Source organism: Gorilla gorilla, chromosome 10, assembly GCF_029281585.2.
Source record: "Gorilla gorilla gorilla isolate KB3781 chromosome 10, NHGRI_mGorGor1-v2.1_pri, whole genome shotgun sequence".
Taxonomy (NCBI): Eukaryota; Metazoa; Chordata; class Mammalia; order Primates; family Hominidae; genus Gorilla; species Gorilla gorilla.
The window spans coordinates 43310000-43318518 of NC_073234.2; positions in this window are offsets into that span (position 1 = coordinate 43310000).

Here is an 8519-nt window from a genome sequence, read left to right on the forward strand (position 1 = left end):
ATTGCTGGATTGTGTGTCAGTTCTTTTTAGTTTTTTTGAGGAACCCTCATACTCTTCTCCATTGTGGATGTACTAATTTACATGCCCTCCAACAGTGTAGGATTCCCCCTTCTCCACATCCTCACCAGCATTCATTATTGCCTGTCTTTTGGATAAAAGTCATCTTAATTGCAGTGAGATGATATCTCACTATAGTTTTAATTTGCATTTTCCTGAGGATTAGTGATGTGGAGATTTTCATACACCTGTTGACCATTTGTATGTCTTCTTCTGAGAAATGCCTATTCAAATTTTGCTATTGAGTTTTTAAGTTCCTTATATATCCTGGTTATTAATCTTTGTCAAACAGGTGGTTTGCAAATATTCTCTCCCATTCTGTATATTAGCTTTTCACTTTGTTAGTTGATTCTTTTGCTGTACAGAAACTTTTTAGCTTGATGTGACCTGTTGTCCACTTTTGTTTTGTTTGCCTGTGCTTTCGAGGTCTTACTCAAGAAATCTTCACCCAGACCAATGTCCTGGAGTGTTTCTCTAATGTTTTCTTTTAGACATTTCATAGTTTGAGGTCTTAGATTTAAGTCTTCAATCCATTTTTATTTGACTTTTGTTTATGGTAAGAGACAGGGATCTAGTTTCATTCTTCTGCATATGCACCTCCAGTTTTCCCAGCACCATTTGTTGAAAAGACTATCCTTTTCCCAATGTTTGTTCTTAGCACTTTTGTCAAAAATGAGTTGACTATAAATGTATGAATTTATTTCTAGGTTCTCTATTCTGTTCCATTGGTCTATGTTTCTGTTTTTATGTCCACACGATGCTGTTTTGGTTACTACTGCTTTGTAGTATAATTTGAAGTCAGGTAATGTGATGCTTCCAGCCTTGTTATTTTTGCTCAGGATTGCTTTGGCTATTCTGGGTCTTTTGTGGTTCCATATAGATTTTAGGATTTTTTTCTATTTCTGTGAAGAATGTCATTGGTATTCTGAAAGACATTTCATTGAACCTGTAGATTGCTTTGGTTAGTATGAACATTTTGACAATATTGATTCTTCCAATTCACAAACATGGAATCTCTTTCCATTTTTTTGTGCCCTCTTCAATTTCTTTCATCAATGTTTCATAGTTTTCATTGTAGAGATGTTTCACTGCTTTGGTTAAGTTTATTCCTAAGAATTTAGTTCTACTTGTAGCTACTGTAAATGGATTATTTTCTTGGTTTCTTTTTCAGACAGCTTGCTGTTGACATAAAAAAATGCTACTGATTTTTGTATGTTGATTTTGTATCCTGAAACTGTACTAAATTTGTTTATCAGTTCTAATAGTTTTTTGGTAGAGTCTTTAGGTTTTCCTAGATTTTTTTCTTTAGGTTTTTTTTTAGTTTTGCAGATGATACGATATCTGAGATCATATCTAAAATCATATCATCTGCAAACAAAGATAATTTGGATTATTATTCCTTTCCACTTTGGATGCCTTTTATTTATTTCTCTTGTTTAATTGCTCTAGGTAGGACTTCTAGTATTAGAAAGTCCATGGGCCAGGCGCGGTGGCTGACACTCGTAATCCCAGTACTTTGGGAGACTGAGGCCAGTGGATAATGAGGTCAGGAGTTTAAGACCAGCCTGACCAATATGGTGAAACCCTGTCTCTACTAAAAAAAAAATAATGGTGGTGTGCACCTGTAGTCCCAGCTACTTGGGAGACTGAGGCAGAAGAATCACTTGAACCTCGGAGGTGGAGGTTGCAGTGAACTGAGATCACACCACTGCATTCCAGCCTGGGTGACAGAGTGAGATTCCATCTCAAAAAAAAAAAAAAGAAAGAAAGAAAGTCCATGGTTGGAATGTGGAGTCCTGTGGGTCTCTCACTTTACCTGCATTGGGAATCCTCTCCCAGGCTTCCATCTGATCCCAACTGAGCGGGCTGCCTCACTTCCCTCTCCTTCCTTGCTTTAGGTGTTTCCTGTCACTTCTTTGCTGAATTCCAGCATTCTCTCATAGATGATCTATTTGAAGTGTGATTATCTGCTCACTATTTTGGTTCTTCTTTGTGGGGTAGGCCAGTACCAGGTGCCTCTAGTTAGCTATCTTGAAGCCTTTCCAGTGGTGTTTTCTAATCTAGTTTAGGAATTACTATCACAGTCAATGTCATCCAAATCTGTTTTCCAGCATTTTTCTCTTCCTTCCTGCTGACTCTACATCCTGGGGGAAATGGCAGGATTGCAAACCAGCCACTGACCCACTAACTCTGAAGGTGGTTCTGAGCCTGCAGAAAACTCAGGTATCCCTGCCATGTCATGTGGTGGGAGCCACACGCTCTCTCCAGCTCTCTCAGCTCCACCACTCCACAGTTGTTTCCCACTCAGCTATTGTACTGTGAAACTGTCAGCCCCCAGTCTTTGTGAGAGTTCCTGGCAAGAAATACGTGCAGTCCCATGTTCTAGAATCACTCTTTAAACCCCGTGGAACACTCTCCTGGGACCCCTTGGGCTGGTGAGGGTTGCAGAGAGAACAGGTCGAGTACACTCCATACCCCCTGCAGAAAGGAGAAAGGGTAAGGGACCAGGTGTCTAATGTAACACTCCATGAACTCTGCTGTCTCAAAGAAGCCTCTTCTGCTGGCTTTGTATTTCTCCTCCAGACCAGAGGAAGATGAACCAGTTCTTCTGGGACCACACTCATTTTGGCTCACACTTGGCAAACTGCCATTGGGTCTGGACTTGGGTAATACATGGGTGGATGGTCACAAGAGAAGGAAAGCTCAACTTGTGGTTTGATGTTTCAAGTTATTTCCACACATAAATATATCATACATGATACCTCCACAACTTGATCTTTGGAGGTCAAACTTGTGACTCATCTCTTATTCCTCAAAATGTCCCCTATACTGAAAGCCTAATTAGGACTTTGTGAAGACTGAATGTATGAACTATAAACCAATAATTTGTAAAGTTCCTGACTGTCTTTCTTCCAGAACTTTGAAAAGTTTTGAAATCCATAATAGGTTTTTTAAGTGTAAGTCAATGTTATTACAGAATGACAATTTTTGTTACATCTTTTGAACTGGTACACTCATGGAGTGTGGGACCTTCTCTTACTTTGCAACAATCCATCATAACAGACATGACTATGGCCATTACTGTCACAAAGTCATGGGTTTCAACCCGGTTCTGTCACTCACTGGCTGGAATCCTGAGCGAGGTTTTTAACCTCCCTGAGGCTCAGTTACCCCATCGGTAAAATGGAGATAGTAATACCTATTTCAGAGGAGTGTTGAAACAATTAATGTATGTTTAAAGCACTTAATAATATGTAATATTATCAATCATAAAAAGAGCTCAATAAAGAGCCCATTATTGCTTCTCACTGCTTTATTTCTTACTTTTGTCTAATGATGTTACATTTTGCTTTTCTTGGACCCCGACTCCATAATCCAGGAAAATATACATTCCTGGCCAAGCAGGAGCTCTCCTTTATGAGCATTCTTCACACAAGTGTTGTAGAAGGACATTTAATTAAAAGACAGTAACAGAAACACTAGCCTCTGGAAACATTAAGCATCATCCCTGATTATGAAGAGCCAAGCAAGAAGCAGGGGGGTTATCAGGCCAGCCCCCGAGGGATCTCCAGCACCATAACCAACCTTTGCATATCAGGTATTTGGCAGCTCCCAATCTTATTATACCCACTGCAACATACGTGATGAATGGCATTCATATGTAGCACCAAGATTAAGGGCTTTGGTACAGATGTTATGTGCTGCAGGTTGTGTACAATTTCCCCTTCTCCAACTCACTCGCATCTTTGAAGACTCACAGAAGTGCCAAAGAGACCCATGTCCTTGGATGACATCATCATGCAGATCACTTTGAATTTGCTATAATTTCTAACAAGTAATTCATTTTAAAACTTGGGTAACTGTTATTAATAATAAATTACTTGTGACACACCTCACAAAGGACATATCTTGATTGAGTACTGCTGCTCCCAAATGAGGGCTACCAGAGTTCAGTACAAATATTGAAGCTAAGTGTTAATTATTAGTAGAAGTTTCAGTGATCTCACCTATCCTAACACCTATATTCAGATAAATTTTTTTTGCCTGCCCCTTCTTCTGAGAAAACCTAGATCCAGTTATGTATTACATTTAATAACTCACTAAAAAGAATTTTTCTGTTTAATTACCTATGTTTTTTCTTTAGTGACCCAAAGTGTTTAAAATGACAGCATGTTTTAGAGAATGTTTATTATATTTTCTTATCTTAAATATTCTTCATGTAGTTGTTCATGGTCATTTTGAATATTATGAGTAAACTGCCACCAAGCTTTCATTAAACAGTTTTTAATAATGCATGATTTATAAAGTGTCTTGTGTTAAAATATGTTTCCATTATTTTTCTTCATGTAGTATCATTAAGACAGAAATATTATATATTCTTGCCAGCATATGTGCTTCTGTACAGTTCATATTTGTGACTACTTCTAGAATAATTACACAGAAAGTAAATGAAATTAAAGATACTTAATATAAATGGTTGCCATCAAAATATTCCACCCATATTAAAGTGTCTGTGGAGCTGGTGCTCATCTCAATGGGCTCCCAACAGATGGAGTGTTCCATTTGTCACATTACTTTGGAGCTTCAAAATGTGCCTGATGGGAACTCTATTACCTGCACCAGCTGTACAGGTGACCTCCTTGCCTTCCACTTGCCAGATTCAGAATATATGTGACATTTTTAAACATGATTTTAAAATACAGCATATGCAAATATGGCCATACTTGACATACTTACTCCAGTGCCAAAAAAAGTCTGTCCTGTCTGCTTTAACCCCTGGACATACAGGATGTATGGTTTTCCATCTTCTGAAAGTCTTTCTACAAAAACGTACTAATGCCTGTCAACATGAGGAGATATTTGTAAGGGTTTGTTTTGTTTTCAACACCTACAAATATGTTTTCTTTTATGTGAGAAAACTTTGTAAAGAGTTCTTATTTTCTTGCCAAATGTAAAATTAAATGATTAAATGAAGAATTTGAGAGACATGTGAAAAGTGTCCTCAACCCAGAAATATCTTCCTTCCCAGTGCCTGAAAGTTTTCCATTAGTGACACATTATTTGGGGTTCAGCAATCTCAATCCAGGCATTTCCAGGCATTCTTTTTATAAAATGCAACAAGCAGAGACAGGATTGAAACCCTGTTTCATCTGCCTTAAAACTCTTGCTCTTTTCCCCTACAACATACTGTTTCCCTTGGATGGTCATCAGTAACAACATAAATGTGAATGAGCTTTTTTCCTAAGTGAGAAGAAATAAAGTAGCATCTGCAAACCCTGAGCAAGCAGAGTTGAAGACTCAGGAAAGGGGGAAAAGCATAGATAAGGAAACTGGGAAAAGACAAAAGAATAATGTCTACTTCAATTTTGCCTAGATTTAGCCATGACTAGAATCTGACTTCTATGAATTCTGTCTACAATGTAACATAGTGGTAACCCATCTTAAAGATCTCCTGTCACTGCAGAAACTCCACCCCATGGTCCCTATTCATATAACATGTATTACAATATATCAGATTGGACTGCATGGAGCCCAGAGAGTTTGGCATAGGAATGGTTGCAGTGGAGCATGGCCAGGGACATGTATCCCCAAGGCTCATCAGGCTCTTCTACATGGATTTGGCCTTTCTTAACTGTTGGATTTGGACAGAACAGAGCTATCTTGCCCATGAGATGGGGCCAGTCTGATCTAAGCACCCTTCTATCTGCTGGCTTCTGCCAGGGGCCCTGCCTGGCTGCACCCACTTGTAGTGCAGCCTCAAGATGCCCAACCAGGGTGCTTCCCAGTGGTCACTGCTATAACTCTTTTGCAGGCAGATCTTGTCTAACCATTAGAAAGCTTCTGCAGTTGGGTCCCCACCAGCACACACATACCCACAGCCACCCCCACCACCACCACTTTGCCAACATGCACTCACCCTCAGCCTCCCCCCACTGCTTTGATGGTACGTGTGTCCACAAGCAAACCCCATCATCCTACTGCCACTGACATGTACATGGGGACCCCACCACACCACTGCCGCTAGTGCATGGGTGCAGACCCTACCACACAACCACCCTGCTATTGCTGGCATGTGTATGTAAGCACAGGCTCTGCTGTCACTGCCCTGACAAAGTAGTTTTGCCAGCACCTTCTGCAGTCAGAGTGTTGTTACCAGAAGACTAGGAATATCTCAGCCCCTGCAGTGCTGTAGGTGCTTAACCTCAAGGGGATGGAGAACAAAGCCATGGACCTAGTCCCAGACCCCCAGGGTCACAGCACATAGTACAAGAATGCTGAGCTGAGCCTTGGCCCCCTGAAATCATTCAGAAACAAAGCCAGTCAGCTAAACCCAACTTATATTACCATCAAACCCTCAAGTGCATCAAAGAATATGAAAGCAAAAAGCCCCATCCAAAAAACACAGCAACTTTAAAGATTAAAAAAACATGAGCCCAAACATATATATTTTTTTAAAGGCACAAAACTCTGAAACTCTAAAAGCTAGAAAACTAGAGTGTCTTCTTACCTCCAAATGACTTCACTAGGTCCCCATTAATGGTTCTTAACCAGACTCAAATGGCTGAAATGACAGACATAGAATTCAGAATCTGGATAGCAATTAAGAGCACTGAGATGCAGGAGAAAGATGAAACCCAATCCAAGGAATCTAAGGAATCCAGTAGAATGATTCAAGAGCTGAAAGATTAAACAGCAATTTTAAGAAAGAACCAAACTGATCTGATAGAGCTGAAAAACTTATGACAATAATTTTATAACATAATCAGAAGTATTAACAGCAGAATACACCAAGCTGAGGAAATAATCTCAGAGCTCAAAGACCAGTTTTTCAAATAAATTCAGTCAGACAAAAATAATAAACAAAGAAGTTTTAAAAATGAACAAAATTTCTGAGAAATAAGGAATTATATAAACAGACAAAACCTATAACTTATTGGCATCCCAAAAAGAGAGAAAGAGAGAACAAGCAACTTGGAAAACATATTTGAGAATACTGCCCATAAAAATGTCACCAGCCTTGCTACAGAAGTCAACATTCAAACTCAGGAAATTCAGAAAACCCCTATGAGATACTATATAAGATTACCATCCCCAGGAGACATAGTCATCAGATTCTCCAGGGTCAAGGCAAAAGAAAAAATAGTAAAGCCAGCCAGAGGGAAGAGGCTTTCACCTGCAAAGGGAACTCCATCAGGGTAATAATAGACCTTTCAGTAGAACCCTACAAACCAGAAGAGATTGAGGGCCTATTTTCAGCAGCCTAAGAGAAAAAAAAATTCCAACCAAGAATTTTATATCCAGTCAAACTAAGCATCATAAGCAAAGGAGAAATAAAATCCTTTACAGACAAGCAAATGCTAAGAGAATTCATTACCACCAAACTTGTCTTACAAGAGGTCCTTAAGGTCATGTCAAACATGGACAGGAAAGACCACTACCGGCCACCACAAAAATACACTTAAGTATATAACAACATGATGACAGGATAAAATCCACACATATCAATATTAATCTTGAACATAAATGGGCTAAACACCCCACTTAAAATGCACAGAGTGATATGCTGGATAAAGAAGCAGGACCCAAATGTATGCCGTCAAGAGACCCATCTCACATGCAATGACACCCATAAGCTCAAAGTAAATGGGTGGAGTAAAATTTCTCAAGCAAATGGAAACACAAAAGAATAGGAGTTGCTATTCTTATTTCAGACAAAACAGATTTTAATGACAATCAAAAGGAACAACGAAGGGCATTACATAATGATAAAGAGTTCAATTCAACAAGAAGACTTAACTGTCCCAAATATATATGCAGCCAATACTGGAGCACCCAAATTCATAAAACAAGTTCTTAGAAGAGATTTGAAGACACTTAGATAACCACAAAACAATAGCAGGAGACTTCAACAACCCACTGGCAGTATTAGGTGGATCATCGAGGCAGAAAGCTAACAAAGATATTTGGTACCTAAACTTGACACTTGACCAAATGGACCTAACAGATTATGGAACACTCAACCCAACAGTAAAAGAATATACATTCTTTTCATCTAAACGTGGTACATATTCTAAAACTGACCACATGCCCAGCCATAAAGCAATTCTCAACAACTTTTTGAAAACCAAAATCACACCAACCACACTCTTGGAGCACAGCACAATAAAAATAGAATCAATACCAAGAAGATTTCTCAAAACCATACAATTACATGAAAATTAAACAATGTGGTTCTGAATGACTTTTGGGTAAAGAATGAAATTAAAGCAGAAATCAAGAAATTCTTTGAAATTAATATAAACAAAGATACAGCATACCAGAATCCCTGGAACAGTTAAAGCAGTGTTAAGAGGAAAGTTTGTGGTGCTAAATGCCCTCATCAAAAAGTTAGAAAGATCTCAAATTTACAACCTAGCATCACACCTAGAGGAACTTTAAAAATAAGGAACTGACAAACCAAC